General features: G+C 33.5%; 1 protein-coding gene and 1 non-coding gene across 11 annotated transcripts in view; one reads left to right on the forward strand and one right to left on the reverse strand.

Moving 5' to 3' along the window:
* LOC102615433 (tobamovirus multiplication protein 1) overlaps positions 1-17,882 on the forward strand; it is a 109,587-nt gene that overhangs the window by 69,895 nt on the left and 21,810 nt on the right. The gene's annotated exons all lie outside the window — the stretch shown is intronic.
* LOC127902013 (small nucleolar RNA R71) lies at positions 4,783-4,886 on the reverse strand. The gene has a single exon (XR_008054418.1). It is a non-coding gene; the product is annotated as a small nucleolar RNA R71 (small nucleolar RNA).

Genomic DNA, 17,882 nt, shown 5'->3' on the forward strand with positions numbered 1-17,882 from the left:
ATTATTATTATTTTATTCTTAAGGCCATAATAATTAAACATTGGAATTAATCTCAACAATCTATGATTGTGTTTCAGATTAATAATTATGTATGATGCTGTCCTTATTCATCCTTAATTTTCCTTTACATGCAATAGAGAATCAAATTAATGAATAACAACATAAAAACTGGCTTACAAATTTTATCTTCTTCTCAAAATATAAGGTACTTTGGCTATCTGTTTATATGCTCTCCACTGCGTATGGAGCCGCGGTATTTGTTGGAGCTTCCTCATCTTTCCTGCTAAGCAAGCTTGTAACGGTAATTAAGAATTGAATTATGTTTTTTTTCAAGCGTTAATTAAATTTAGCCTTTTGATAATATGTGCTCAAAATTAATTTTATCTTATCCCTCATATAAGATTTTTTTTTTAATTCCTTACAGATAATAGGCCACGTCACACTTCTTTTATTTCTTTGGCATCGAGCTCGAAATGTTGATCTGTCTAACAATGCATCAATATTTTCTTTTTACATGTTCATTTGGCAGGCAAGTGTAAATTAATTCTTCTTAATTAATTAATATGATGATGTGTTAAATATTACTAAATATCAAATTGATGTGATTAATTAAATGAGTTAAATTCCAATTTCCAAAACTAACTTCTTATTATGCGTTATCTCATAATATTTGCAGTTATACTATGCCGAATCTCTCCTTATTCATTTTGTTCGCTGAGAGTGAATGAAGAACTCGATGTCCCGGCTGTTGGTTCTTCTTATATATAATACAACAAATTTCAATGGCACTATTATTATTATTATTATTATTATTATTATTATTATTATTATTATTATTATTATTATTATTATTATTATTTTGTATCCCTATGATCCTTGCTTTAACTTTTAGCAATTGTTGTTGTTGTTGTTTTTCTCTTTTAATTACAAATGTAATTGTTTTGTGATGTATGAAATAATAGGTTACGTGTAACAATCTGTTATTATGTTCCCTTGACTAGGGTGAACAATTTTTTGTTCTAATCAATAAAACTTCCTCTTACCGTTGAGGTTCATTAAAAAAGAAGTAATAATCTATCATGGACATGATTGATGCAGTCAGCAATGTTCAAATAAAGATATGTGGGAGACTGAATCACAATTAAGAAAGAAATAATGTTCCTAAAAATATATACCAATTTGACTCTTATATAAGTTCTTGTAAAATTTAGTTCAAAATTTGTAATTTTTTAAATATTCCTTAAGCAAAAGGACAACTACATCCTTAAGGTTTAGGAAAATAGTCATGAAAACTATGAGTTTTCATTGAGGGATACGAAGACCTCTTTTTTACTATAATAACATTTGAATATAGTAACTAAAAAATTAATTTTAAAACTTTTTAGTAAATAAAAATGTAAATAATTTAAGATTGTTTAGTAGGCTAATGTATAAAATTATTTTGAAAGTGTTAATTATTATATTTAATACTTATAATAATATTTTTATTTTCTATAAAGAATTTAAATAAATCTTTGGATTAAATAGATTTTACAATTAATTAAATATATCTCATGTATCAAGTAATATTGAAATTACCTTAAAATTTTATTTAAATGATATATATATATATATATATATTAATTAACATTATGTTTTTATTTATTATAAAATTTATATTAATATATAAAATATATGTAATAGATTGTAAAATATTAAAATATTTTTTTAATATTGAAATTATTTTAGAATTTATATTATTATATTTATTTTAATATCGTATCTCCATTTATTATAAAATATTGGAGTCAATTTTTTTTTGAATTAATAGAATCAAAGTATATTATGGTCAAAAGAGAGTTTTGGTATCTTTTATTAAAAAGTTAGTGGTCTTCATGATTATTACTCCAAACTTTAGGGGTGTCAGTGTCTTTTTCCCTAATTATTATAGTAATATAAATTTTTTTTTTCATATTGATCCTTAACAAAATTTTGTATAACCTTTGTCGAAACAACAGTTAATATTCATATTAATTTAGAAACATTGAATTTTGTATTAAAAAATTACTCAAGTTAAAATAATGTGGTGAGAATTTTTATAGTAACTAAAATTTCTGCCAAACATAAAATTTAAACAGAAATAATATTTTCTTTTTACACAGCACCTCTTAAGTTTGGGGGGATTGTGTCAGTGTATAATGTGATTGTAAGTGCATGTGTTTGTGTTGTGTGAATCTATGTTATCTAGTATTTGTGTATGGATTGGATAATCTAATGAAGATAAATTGAGTGTCATTTAATAATTGTAATTGCTAAGTAAGAACAGTGTATAGATGAAGGTTGAATTTCTGTCTTGACAATGAAGTTTTGATTGAGTTTTATAAGTATGTTGTAGTAGAACCATGAAAACATAAAAAAGGTAGAAAATATCTCAAGTTTGGGAGGAAACTTTTTGTTGAACTATGCCTGTTATGAAATAAATTCCGCTCCAATGGCTTAAGTTGCTGAGTAACCAGAGCTAAGTATGCACCATATATACATACTTAAGTCAAAAAAACAACAAGAGCTATGACCATTGTTGAGTGTTAGAAAATGCATATTTATAAAGGAGAAAACCGTCATTTTACATTTCAAGTCTTACTAACAACCCTTACTTTTATGTATTTAACCTTCTTGTGATTTAATTACATGTGTTTTATTTTAATTAAGTATTTTATGTATTTTAGGGGCATCATAGTCATTTCACAATAAACGAGAAATCAGATGGCAAAACGGACATCACTTTTGAACTCAGGACGGTCGAAAACCTTAGGAGGAGCATAAAAGGAAAAATGGCACTGTTCACATGTACGGTACTATTCACGTGTACGGTATTGTATACGTTACTGTTCACGACACTGTTCACATAGACGGACCGATGACGTGGCATTGACTGATGAGGTGTCACGATCCTGTTGGACTAAAATTCTTATATACTGTTGATGGTGACATGGCAGCATATCAGTGGACGAAAAATATCGCATACGGTGCATGCATCACACAGGATTATTTTTAACCAAACCGCGTTACTGTTCATCCGGGTCAAACCGCGTTACTGTTCAAAGTCGGGTCAAACCGTGTTACTGTTCATCCGCGTGGTCAAACCGTGGACTGTTGACTGATGACGTGGCGCAATCCTGAGCGTCCAAACTGTTTTTAATCCGATGGCCATGATTTACTCCATGTATCTATAAAAAGGGGGCCTCTCCCCCCCTAATTGGATATCTCTGAATCCATTTTTGGGATCCATTTTCTGTAATTCCTTCTCCATCTTGTATTTTCTTCGTATTTTAATAAATTTCCATTTTGCCCCTAGTTCAATTATGAGTGGCTAATTTTCTTTCAAGCTTAGGTTGAAGGTGAAGTCTCAACATGTGTCATGGGCTTAATTTGGTAAATTTATTTTCTCTTCCCCTCTAATTTTTGTGGATGTTTTGACTTCTCGTCGACAAATAATAATAGTCTTGTCTAGATACCGCCTTGGTTACACCGGCTCTCTAGTATAAGGTTATTATTATTTGGCACGATAAGCCCTTAGCACCATATTGATTAGAGCGTGGTTCATGAGGTGTGGATTCCCCCCTCATGATTTAATTGGCATTAATACGGATTATTTAGCCCATGATGCATGTTGATACGGATCCAGATACCCAAGTACGTCAATTTAATAGATTTTCTCTTCAATTTATTCTCTCCATTGCAATTCCAATTTTACAATTTATTCTCGCCATTTTAATTTAAGTCTTAGCATATTCCAAATCATTTCCACCATAAATCCAACAACCCATTTACAAAATTAATTCTATACACATAATTAAAATCCACCTCCTCGTGGGATCGACACTCGTCACCATTAGTCTATACTACAATAGATTCGTGCGCTTGCGAGTACATTAAAATTTGCACAACAAGTTTTTGGCGCCGTTGCCGGGGAGGTAAGTACTTTTAATTCATAGAATTAATTTTTTTGAATAATTTCTTTTATTTGTTTTCTTGTATTTTTTTTATTTTTATTATAAAAAAAAAAAGTGAATCTACATTTAAAGGTTAGTATTTCTTTCCTTTTTCTCTTCTTTAAAATTCTGTAATTTAATTTTCAATTTATTTTTCTTTGTAATTTTTCTTTGTTTATTTTATTAATTTAATTTTTAGTTAATTTATTTCACGTATTTGTTTTTGTGTATTTTTATAGAAAGTTTGTAATAGCGCAATAAGGTTAGTATCGTAATTTCTCCCTCTTCTTTATTTTTATTTATTTTGTTCCCATCTTTATTTTTTGTTTTATTTTGCATGCATGGTCGAAGGTCATTATTACCCAATCTTGAACCTATAGACCTTGAACTTGAGAAAACACTTCGCACACACAAACAAGCAAAAAATAAAATGGATTTGCAACCACAGGAGAGGCCATTTAAGGATTATTTCAGTCCTTTAGCAAATTTGAGCACATCATGTATAAGATACCCAAATGTAGCTGCTAGGAGTTTTGAATTAAAACCTAGTGTGCTAAATTGTCACCCCACATTTTATGGCCTAGAAAATGAGGATCCATATAATCATCTGAATGATTTTCATGCTATTTGTCAAACTTTTAAATACGAGAATTTTTCAGACGATGATGTTAAACTTAGATTATTCCCATTTTCTTTAAAGGATAGAGCTCGTTCATGGTTAAATACTTTACCTGCTAATAGCATCACATCATGGGAACAAATGGTAACAAAATTTTTAAATAAATATTTCCCAGTGCATAAAACCAATGCTATTCGCAGGGAAATCTCGGAGTTTACCCAGAGAGAGGACGAGCAATTTTTCGAAACATGGGAGCGATTCAATGGGCTACTCTTGAAGTGTCCACATCATGGGTACGAGAAATGGCACCAATGCCAATACTTTTTGGAGGGATTATTGCCGAATGTGCAAGAATGGCTAATGGCAACAAGTGGAGGAGAGCTAATGTCAAAAAGTGCATCAGAAATTTGGGAATTCTTCCAGCGACAAGCAGATAATTCCCAACAACGGAGTCGATCACTCAGGACTACTAGAAGAATTAAAGGAGTGAATGAGGTTCAAATTGGCGAATCAACTTCAGGAATCAAAGAAGTCAAGGAGATGGTTGAAGGTCTTGCTCGACAAATAGCATCGTTATCGACTGCTAAATCAACAGAGCCACATGACCATGACTTATACTCAGATCAAGCCAATGCCATAGGTGTAATGAGAAAGCCATCAAATTACAACCCATACTCCAACACATATAACCCTGGATGGAGAGACCACCCCAATTTTTCATGGTCTCAAGGATTCCAACAGAATGGACCAACAGCTCCAGCTCCACCAATGCAACCAATTCCACAAAATCCTCAAGCCTCTCAGCCCCCATTTAGACCATACAATCAGAACCAGAACTACTCTCAACCTAGACCATGGGAGGATTCATTCCAGAATCTCAAGAATCTTACTCACTCTATGATTGAGCAACAGAACCGCACCATTGATGGACTACGAAATGAATTGAGAGCGGGCTTCAACTCACAAGCCCAATCAGTTTCAAGCCTCGAGAAGATGGTGGGACAACTTGCTTCTTCAGTTCAGACCTTGGCAATGACTGTTGAGAAAGGTAAGTTTCCAAGTCAACCAGTGCCTAACCCTAAAGGAGTGCATGAAGCAAGTACCAGTTCACCACAGCAGCATGGAGAGGTCAAAGCCGTCATGACCTTGCGAAAAGGAAAAGAAGTCGACAACAAAGTGGAGATGCCGGTGACAAAAGAAAATCAAATTGTACCTGTGAATGTTGAGGAATCATCACCGGAGGAGAAAGAAGAAACCAACCCACGAGAATATGTTCCGAAAGCTCCATTTCCCCAGAGGTTAGCTAAAGGCAAGAAGGGAAAATCCACAGGTGAGATTCTTGAAATCTTCAAACAGGTAAGTGTTAACATCCCTTTGCTTGATGCTATTAAACAAGTTCCATCTTATGCCAAGTTTCTTAAAGACCTTTGTACTAAAAAGAGAAATATGCATGTTCAAAAGAAGGCATTTTTAACAGAAAACGTTAGTTCTATACTCCAACATAAAATTCCTTTAAAATGCAAAGACCCAGGCTCCCCCACTATCTCATGTAGTATAGGGAACCACACAATTGAGAATGCTTTGTTGGATTTAGGAGCTAGTGTAAATTTGTTGCCTTATTCAGTATTTGTGAAACTTGGACTGGGAGAATTACACCCAACTCCAGTGGTGTTACAGCCTGCAGATCGGTCCACGAAAATACCTCGTGGTATTGTGGAGGACGTGCTTATCCAGGTAGACAAGTTTTATTTTCCTGTTGATTTTATTGTAATTGACACTCAACCAATACAGGATTCAAGGAAGCACATCCCCATTATTCTAGGCCGACCTTTCTTGGCAACTGCGGATGCTCACATTCAATGCAGGACTGGAAATATGCAGTTGTCCTTCGGCAACATGACTATGGAACTAAACATTTTCAACATTGCCAAACAACCTCACAGTGCAGATGATGGAATTGTTAATGTGGATTTAATTGAAGCATTAGTTGATGACACTTTTCTTTCAAACCTTAGTGATGATCCTTTACAAACATGTTTAACTCACTTTGGTTTGGATTTTGATATTGACAGATCAGTCGATGAGGTCAACGCCCTACTTGACTCAGCACCATCCATGGACACTAATAAATGGAAGTCAAGAGTTGAACAACTAGCACCATCAGAGAAGAAACTCATCCCATCATCAGAATCACCACCAAAACTCGAGCTCAAACCATTGCCCAACACTTTGGAATATGCGTTTTTAGGAGAAGAAAGCACTCTACCGGTAATCATCTCATCATCCCTAAACGATGAACAAAAAGGTAAGTTGTTGGATATTTTAAAAGAGCACAAAGGAGCATTAGGATGGACCATAGCAGACATAAAAGGTATAAATCCAGTAGACTGCATGCATTGCATTCACCTTGATGAAAATGCTAAATCTACTAGGGAAATGCAACGTCGGTTAAATCCTAATATGAAAGAAGTTGTTAGAACAGAAGTCCTTAAGCTATTAGATGCAGGTATCATTTACCCCATTTCTGATAGTTCATGGGTCAGTCCTGTGCAAGTTGTCCCCAAAAAGTCAGGAGTCACTGTAGTTACCAATGTCGATAATGAATTGATACCCACTAGAGTGACTACAGGATGGCGTGTATGCATTGATTATAGGAAGTTGAATTCTGTCACACGTAAAGACCATTTTCCTTTACCATTTATTGATCAAATGCTTGATAGATTAGCAGGTCATGAATTTTATTGCTTTCTAGATGGCTACTCAGGATACAATCAGATCCCCATAGCACCAAAAGATCAGGAGAAAACTACTTTCACTTGCCCTTTTGGCACATTTGCATATAGGAGAATGCCATTTGGATTATGCAATGCACCTGCTACATTTCAACGATGCATGTTGAGCATTTTTTCTGATATGGTTGAACGATTCCTTGAAGTCTTTATGGATGACTTTTCTGTCTTTGGTGACTCGTTTGATCAATGTTTACATCATCTAACACTAGTTCTGCAGAGATGTATCGAGAAGAACTTGGTCTTAAATTGGGAGAAATGTCATTTTATGGTAAAACAAGGTATTGTTCTCGGTCACATCATTTCGAGCAAAGGTATTGAGGTTGACAAAGCCAAGGTGGATCTCATTTCTAATCTTCCTCCACCCAAAACAGTCAGAGAAGTAAGATCTTTCCTTGGGCATGCTGGTTTCTATAGACGTTTCATTAAAGATTTTAGCAAAGTTTCTAGACCCTTATGCAATTTACTTGCTAAGGATGTACCTTTTATCTTTAGTGATTCATGTCTTATGGCGTTTGAAAAATTAAAACAGTTGTTGACATCATCACCCATCATTCAGGCCCCAAACTGGAGCTTACCATTTGAGCTAATGTGTGATGCATCTGATTATGCAGTAGGAGCAGTATTAGGACAAAGAGTTGATCGAATTCCCCACGTTATTTACTATGCTAGTATGACATTGAATGATGCACAGTTGAACTATTCAACTACTGAAAAAGAAATGCTAGCAGTAGTGTTTGCATTAGAGAAATTTCGATCTTATCTCATTGGTTGTAAAATAATCGTGTTCACAGATCATGCTGCTCTTAAATATCTTCTCACAAAGAAAGATGCAAAAGCTAGACTAATTCGTTGGGTGTTACTTTTGCAGGAATTTGACTTGGAATTCAAAGATAAGAAAGGGACAGAAAATGTTGTGGCGGACCACCTCTCTCGTCTCCATTTTGACACAATTACAGAGCCATTAATATTGAATGAGTCATTTCCAGATGAACAATTAATGAGTGTGGAAGTATTACCTTGGTATGCTGATATAGTTAATTATCTTGTTACAGGTAAACTTCCAGAGCATTGGACCAAGCAAGATAAGGCTAAATTCTTTGCAGAGATAAAGAATTTCTTTTGGGATGACCCTTATTTGTTCAAGTATTGTGCAGACCAAATTGTTAGACGATGTGTCCCAGAAAATGAAATTCAGAATATTCTTTCATTCTGCCATGAACAAGCTTGTGGAGGCCATTTCAGTGCTAAGAAAACAGCTACTAAAGTTTTGCAATGTGGTTTCTATTGGCTAACTATATTTCGAGATGCTTACACTTTCTGTTCTTCATGTGATAGGTGTCAACGAATGGGGAGCATTACACGAAGGAACATGATGCCAGTAAATCCAATTTTAGTGGTTGAAATTTTTTACGTATGGGGTATCGACTTCATGGGACCCTTTCCCTTGTCTTTTGGCCATCAATACATTTTGGTTGCTGTTGACTACGTATCGAAATAGGTAGAAGCAATTTCATGTAGGACCAATGATCACAAGGTGGTGATAGCATTTTTGAAAAGCAACATTGTTTCACGCTTTGGATTCCCTCGAGCGATAATCAGTGATGGTGGTGCCCACTTTTGTACCAAAGCATTCAAAGCTCTTTTGACAAAGTATTCAATCACACACAAAGTGGCGACTCCGTATCATCCGCAAACCAGTGGCCAAGTTGAGATCTCCAATAGAGAAATAAAGCACATATTAGAAAAGACGGTGAGGCCAGACAGAAAAGATTGGTCATTAAGACTTGATGATGCCTTATGGGCATATAGAACGGCTTTCAAAACCCCGATTGGGATGTCACCCTACAGGCTAGTGTATGGAAAAGCTTGCCACCTACCGGTGGAACTCGAGCATCGTGCATATTGGGCCATCAAGAAATTCAATTTTGACATGCAGCAAGCCAGCTCAGAAAGAAGATTACAACTGGCAGAACTTGAAGAAATTCGCAATGATGCGTACGAAAATGCCAAGATTTACAAGCAACGAATGAAAGTCTTCAATGACAAGCAAATTATGAGAAAATCTTTCACTCCATGTCAGAAAGTGCTTTTATTCAATTCTCGCTTGCACCTATTCCCAGGTAAGTTACGCTCTCGTTGGTCTGGTCCCTTTATTGTTCATACTATTTTTCCACATGGGACAATTGAAATTAAGGACCCAAAGAACGGTGTCACGTTTAAAGTTAATGGTCAAAGATTAAAGTCATATCTAGAGTACCAACCACATACGAAGACACCGAAATAAATTTGAGTGACCCACCAAATTTGAATTGATTTTTTTTTCTTTTCGTTGATTTGATTTTTCTTTCTTTCTTTTTATTATTATTCTTTTGCTAATTGAAATTGTTTTTGCATAAGTGTGTTTATTTTACCATTAAGTTTTCTCTTATCATTTTTAATCATGAGTCTCATACTTAGACCGTTCCTCCTGAACATTCTTAAACCACTTCAACGTGTCAAAACTCATCTCAAAAGGCAGATTCAATTTTGTAAAACACAACGCATTTGGGCTCTACAACCACCAGAGTTAGTAGCCTATGTTGAGGGTTTAGAAAGCCAACTCAGAGACATTGAGAGAAGTGTTTACGACATCCAGTTGGAGCTTGAGGTAAATTCAATAAGAGGACGATTTTAATTTTCTTTGTGTGTTTTAATTTGTTTTTCTGTTTGTGTGCTTTAGTTTGTTACCCCGGTGAAGTGGCGGATAACGGTACTCCGTGACAATCAAGTCGGTTACTTCAGTTTCCCATAATAACTGATATTCTGAGGCGAAGGTATGGACAGAAACGAGATTCTAGCGAAACTTCACAAGCGATTCCCTTCACTTCCTCAGAATGCCCTCCTTACGATCTATAAAGCTCGGTCCGAACGCATGCGATTACTCATGAGGAATAACATACCTGCTGACATTCGTTGGTTAATCGAGGCTAAAGTACGATCAGCAGGTGAGTTACCTCCAAAATTTATTGCATACATGCCTGGTTGTGGTAAAGGAAATTATGCAAGAAAACGAATAACTGAAATGCTTAATCATGCTGATGCTTTTATTTTCCTTCCAGGAGATCTTGCAACACTAGAGGCACTTATCACGCTAGCATCTTGGGCCCATCTGCACATCCACCAGAAACCCATCGGTTTGTTAAATGTCAATAACTTTTATGATGGCTTTATCGCATTTCTTAACCATGCAATAAAAAACTATTTCATTCCCGCTAATGTAAAAAAACTCTTTATTTGTGCTCACACTGCTAATGAGCTACTTGATCTGTTACAAGCTTATAGACCGGAGCCAGACCCCTGGACCTTTGTGTTGGAGCGTCCAAATAATGATGGTAACAGTAGCAGCAGTAAGAAGTACAAATTAGATTTAACTCTCCGCCTGTAAATATTTTCTTCTGTGTTGCACCACCCAGGTGATGTCTTCTAAACTCTACTTCTTTCATTTCAAACATTGAGGACAATGTTTCGTTCTGGTTGGGGGGAGGGAATAGTCGACAATTATGGAATTTTGGTTAAGTTTTTACTAATTTTTTGTTGTAGAAACTAACTGTTGCTAACTTTTTGTGTTGAAGATGGCTGAATATGGAGTGTAGTGACTCTAGAAACGCATCTTCATCGTTTAAAAAAAAATTAATTAATAAAAAAAAACTTAAAAAAAAATTCAGACATTTTCTTTTTTCTTTATTATGTGTTTATGTTTATTTTTCTTCTTTTTAATTTCTCCTCTATAAATATACATTTTCCAACTTTTGAGTCGAAGATGGCTGAATATGGAGTGTAGTTCCTCTAGAAACGCATCTTCTTTAAAAAAATAATAATAATAATAAAATCATTTTCGTTTTCTATCATTTTACGTGTAACTTTTCTAATTAGTTTTTATGCATCATTTTCACATTTCTGCATGCATATTTTCATTTCATGTTTAGAATAGGTTGGGGGGTAGAATGTTGTTTAAAAAAAAATTGTGTGATTTGTTTTAACATTGGATGACATGATTAATTTCAAATTTTAGTATTTGTATTATCTTTGGTCTTAAGTGATGTTACATTATGTTTGCTACTCTACATGTTGATGTTAGAGACAAATATGAGTTGCTTGAAGGAATGAACATGTCATAATAAGTACCAAGTGAGTTTTTGAGCTTATCATTTTTCTTGGAGAGTAACCATTTTGCCCATTCTTTATATAGCTTAACAGTTTATTATTTTATATACGATCTTTAGATTTCTTTTGAGTTAACCCTTAAAAAAAAAAAGAAAAAAAAAAGTGTGTTGCTACATTTGGAGGCCCATCTAACTAGTAGATATGGAAGGTTATTTAGAGCCCTAAAAGACGATGGAAAGGCCATCTTTGATCCGTTTGAGCCTTTCTAGCCATCCCTTTTATTAAATATCCATAGTTAACCCTTTTGAGCCTTTAAAAAAAAAAAAAAACATTTTCTTTGTCAACTTATCATCTTGACCCACTCCGATTTGGAGTATTACCCGATATCTTATAAGTTCCATCACCTATTTATGTTTGAGAAAATGTAAATAATTATGTTGTTCAGTGAAGTTATACCAAAAAAAAAAAAAAACAACAACAAAACAAAAGTTGTTGTTTCAAAAGAATAAAAATAACAATAATAGGTGAAATCCACATTGCAACTTTCAAAAAAAAAAAAAATTCTCTGCATTTTTCTCAAACATACACTTTGTTTTCCTTATTTCCTTTCTTTGTTAACCATGTCCCTAGCCTACGTTACATCCTAATAAAAGTCCTTCCTGATTTTAAGGAACTATAATCTGAAGTAGAAGCTAGTTATATGGGCTAAAAAGATGTAGTGGTGCATATAAAAATAAATAAATAAATAAATTGGGTTGACTAACAGTTTTTATTTGACTTGAGATCGTATTATTTTTAAGCTGAGGGCATATTTATTTCATCTTGGTGAGAGCATGTGATATCACTTCTTCATTATTTTCTCTCAATTATCATTCATTGGAGTGACTATTTTTATTGGGTTTAATTTCTTTGTGAGAGTGTCACTACTTCCAGTGAGATTTTGGGGTTTGACATGTCATTCTTGAAAGTAGCTATAACAAAGTCTACTGGGCTGATTCATGTGGATGGTTGATGTGGGTGTGATGTTGCTTTAGACTGGAGATAATGCTTATACTTTTATTTGATTGCTATCATTAATCTCATTGAATAAACACGAGTGTTTCTAAATTTTTTTTTTAAAAAAATCATTTTGAATTTGAATTTTATTTTCGCTTCATTTGCTAGGGACTAGCAATAAGCTGGTTGGGGGGTGTGTTGAGTGTTAGAAAATGCATATTTATAAAGGAGAAAACCGTCATTTTACATTTCAAGTCTTACTAACAACCCTTACTTTTATGTATTTAACCTTCTTGTGATTTAATTACATGTGTTTTATTTTAATTAAGTATTTTATGTATTTTAGGGGCATCATAGTCATTTCACAATAAACGAGAAATCAGATGGCAAAACGGACATCACTTTTGAACTCAGGACGGTCGAAAACCTTAGGAGGAGCATAAAAGGAAAAATGGCACTGTTCACATGTACGGTACTATTCACGTGTACGGTATTGTATACGTTACTGTTCACGACACTGTTCACATAGACGGACCGATGACGTGGCATTGACTGATGAGGTGTCACGATCCTGTTGGACTAAAATTCTTATATACTGTTGATGGTGACATGGCAGCATATCAGTGGACGAAAAATCTCGCATACGGTGCATGCATCACACAGGATTATTTTTAACCAAACCGCGTTACTGTTCATCCGGGTCAAACCGTGTTACTGTTCATCCGCGTGGTCAAACCGTGGACTGTTGACTGATGACGTGGCGCAATCCTGAGCGTCCAAACTGTTTTTAATCCGATGGCCATGATTTACTCCATGTATCTATAAAAAGGGGGCCTCTCCCCCCCTAATTGGATATCTCTAAATCCATTTTTGGGATCCATTTTCTGTAATTCCTTCTCCATCTTGTATTTTCTTCGTATTTTAATAAATTTCCATTTTGCCCCTAGTTCAATTATGAGTGGCTAATTTTCTTTCAAGCTTGGGTTGAAGGTGAAGTCTCAACATGTGTCATGGGCTTAATTTGGTAAATTTATTTTCTCTTCCCCTCTAATTTTTGTGGATGTTTTGACTTCTCGTCGACAAATAATAATAGTCTTGTCTAGATACCGCCTTGGTTACACCGGCTCTCTAGTATAAGGTTATTATTATTTGGCACGATAAGCCCTTAGCACCATATTGATTAGAGCGTGGTTCATGAGGTGTGGATTCCCCCCTCATGATTTAATTGGCATTAATACGGATTATTTAGCCCATGATGCATGTTGATACGGATCCAGATACCCAAGTACGTCAATTTAATAGATTTTCTCTTCAATTTATTCTCTCCATTGCAATTCCAATTTTACAATTTATTCTCGCCATTTTAATTTAAGTCTTAGCATATTCCAAATCATTTCCACCATAAATCCAACAACCCATTTACAAAATTAATTCTATACACATAATTAAAATCCACCTCCTCGTGGGATCGACACTCGTCACCATTAGTCTATACTACAATAGATTCGTGCGCTTGCGAGTACATTAAAATTTGCACAACAACCATTGTTGTAGCAACATACATACATACATACATATATATATAAGTCTTCTTTCTGGGATATTGAGTAGGCAGGTCTGTTCATGAGTCACATGTTCAGCCTTGAGTTAAAAGGTGTCCATAAATAAGATTATGTTACAAGCATTACTGTAGCAACTCTGATATGTGCATTGATTGAGTAATCTACACAAGTGATAGACATTTACATGAAAAATTAATGATAAATTAAAGAAAATTTAATCGCAAAAAAAATTGTTATAACACAGTTTGAACTTGTTTATGACTTCAGCCTGCACATGTGAATGTATTTATACTTTACCTCTGAGTTATATAATGTATGTGCAATGCTGCAGTACCTCTGGAATTTGATCAAAGTGGCACACACACACTTTGGACAAAATGAGGCCTAAATCTAGAATTGAACTGATATGGCAATTTTGCATGATTAAGAGTATGATCTGAGGGTTGAAGAATCCTTACAAATTTGATTATAGAGCTAAGTTGTTAGTGCATGAGTGTGTGATTGAAATGTTAGTGTTGTTGTCATTACTTGAGGACAAATAATAGTTTAAGTTTGGGGGTGTGATAACTCTATGAAATGAGAGTTATCATGGCACTTTTGTACTTAAATCATGATTACTTAGAAAGTAAATCATATGTTTTATTGCATTTTAGTTATATTTTGCATAAATATCTATCTTAGTTTATTTTTAATCAATTTTGTTTGATTTAGAATAATTTGTATGCTTAGATCATATGCATAATTGTAGGTGACTGGAAGCTCAAATTTCAAGGAAGGAATGCTACTGCAATAGGCCTGAAAAAATAAGGAAAGAACTTGGTTACAGAAGAATTGAAACAAATTTGGAACAATGCAATTGCAGTAGTCGTTGTTGTAGCATCCATTATTGTAGCAATCCTGGAGCATTGATAGAGAAGATTTCACGTGAGATACTTAGAAGTTTGCAATCTTGAGTTTCCTAATCTAGAAGAAACGTGCCCTACACTTCCGTTTACCCTAATTTTCAGCTATAAAAGAAGCGCACATGCAAAGGAAAAATGAGAGTTGTCACCCAAGGAGAAAAACCACAAAGAAACAAAAGAAAAACATAATTCAAGAGAGAGATTGAGTGGCTGCATCAGAGGAGAAAACGCAGAGATCCATTGAAAATCAATCATTCTTGTTCTTTTCTTGTTTTCTATTTATTCATGGAGATGTATTTGATGGTTAAAACTCTTTTATTTAATTTTCTTTCGCAAATCATGAACTAAGTTTGGTTGTGGTTGAATGATAAACAATTTTAAGGGATGTTTCACTGACATATGTGTGTTGCTCTGTGTTTGCTGTAGCAGTTTATCATAATTGTATTTATTTTAATTCTTTATTTCAGCTGATCACCCATTTAGTGGATACTAACTAAAAAAGAGCCTAAAAAATGTCTGATTTAGTGGATTTCATTAAGACAATACGTGGTTTTAGATTAGGTTTCCCAAGTTGAGTAATCTCAATTTGAATAAGGCCATACTTAATATAAAATTAGTGATGAACTAGATATAAGGATTCACCTTGTAGGGTAAATAGAACCTAGATCATCTAATGTTATATCTAATGTTAGCATAACAACTAATCACTATTAGGTTGCATATAGATATAAGATATCCAACAAACGACAGCTGAGGATGAATGAGGGAATATGTCTAGTGTTGCAGTAAATGTTGTAGCAACAGGTTCTTAATTAGAAAAATAGTCAAAACCATTAAGTGAGATTAATCACTCAATTACTCCTTTCTTATTGATTGTATCTTCGTATTTGATTTAAGATTTCTTTTATTGCATTTTTAATTTAGTTAGTTTATTAGTTTCTTTAATTATTTTATTTTTAATTTAATCTAAAATGCAATGTCAGAATTGCTGTAGCAAATTCGATAACATCAATCCTTGTGGAGACGATCTTGAATACTCATTATTATATTACTTGTTGTGTCACCTTGCACATTGACACCCATAGCAGTAGAATTTACACACCATATACTAATGAGGTTCTTGGTTATCTTAGGTACACACATGACATTAATCAAGTTCAAAGAGGTTCTTAAAGAACTATAAAAATAGGTATGGCCTATGTGTGTTATGTCAAGACCTTGACCATTTCAACTAGTAACAATTAAGAGCCAAAATAAGGTTTACCTTCATTAACACTTATCTTAAGAACATTGGCCTCAATATACACCACAATAGGATAGTAATCTTGGCCTAATCTAGGGATTAAGTGTGTAAAGAAATCGAAAAAGCTGATTAGACTACCAGCAACAACCAATTCATAAGTCACAGATCTTAACTTGCTAAAGTAGTCAGTAATGGACATAGATCCTTTTTTGAGATTATTCAACATCATCTAAGAATGGAAAAATCTGGATCCGAATCTGGATGTAGGTGCATCTAGATTCAGATCTGCATTGTACATTTGGCATCCAAATGCGGGTAATATTCGCATGGATTGCGAGCAGATTTTTCAGATATCTGGATCCGCATAATAATAAATTTAAATATAATTTTAAATTTAATAACTTACCTAATAATATCAAATAAAATTCAATTATAATTTAACAATCAACAATTCAACATAAATAATGTACAACAACACCATAAATTCACAAACGATAATTTCACAACATAAATCAAACATAAAAAAAAAAGATATCCAAGGTAAACCGTTTCATTACAATATTCTTTAATTATTATTATTATTATTATTATTATTATTATTATTATTATTATTATTATTATTATTAGTTTTTTAACATATTTTTCATAGTCAATGAAGATTATAGAGTTAATTATGTTGATACATATTAAATAAATATTTTAATTTATATATTTTTCAATTGAAATTTAATTAAACAAATAATTTAATTATAAGATAATGTGAATTTTATTGCCATCCCTAACATCATCTTTGGATGAACCTTCTTAGCAACAGTTTCATAACCAAATTATTGTTCTAGGCTAGTCCAAAGTTCATGAGAGGTTTTAGATTGTCACCACAAGACTAAAGATTTCAACATTAATAGAGGATAAGAGCCAGCTGAACAACAATTGACCTACTTCTTCCACACAATATATGTAGGATCTTCCTATTTAGCAACATTGGAGTTTGTTGAATCCCCAGTGAAGAATTGATTTGAACAAACTCGCGATCCATTAAAAATACTTTTCCAGTACATTTGCTTGAACAAAGGAGAGGATATGCGATTTCTAAATTGTATAGTTTGATCTATCAAGTTTAATTGGTGTTGTAAAAGTGAATGATGAAATTGAGGATGAAATGCTTGTAATTAAACTTGAAGATGCCATTAGAGTGTTTGATCTATACCAAATCAAATTTTATTTTGTAGTTTGTGTTGTCTAGTTACTAAGAAAGTGAGAGAGAAACTGGAAAAGTGAAAGAGAAAATTTGATGAAGCTCATATATTATTTCATCACATAATGAATGCAATTACAATGCCTTTATATAGTAATGTCTGAAAATTTCTACATGCACCAAATGCATATGCTAAAATTAAGCTAAAATGCTAACAACCTGATTAACAAAATAACATATCAGTAACACTGCTTTCCTCACTGTTAATAGCTCATAACTATCATACTGACTTAGCAACCAAGTCACCATAGTTAGGTATTTTACTATACAAACTACAACCACACCAATTGTTGAAGTAATCATTGACAATTTTAGTAAATTACCAATGAGTAAAATAAATATGGTACATTTATTAACTGATAATCGGAATAAGCTAGAATTAAAATAAATATGACAATT

This window comes from Citrus sinensis, chromosome 4 (genome assembly GCF_022201045.2).
Source record: "Citrus sinensis cultivar Valencia sweet orange chromosome 4, DVS_A1.0, whole genome shotgun sequence".
Classification (NCBI taxonomy): domain Eukaryota; kingdom Viridiplantae; phylum Streptophyta; class Magnoliopsida; order Sapindales; family Rutaceae; genus Citrus; species Citrus sinensis.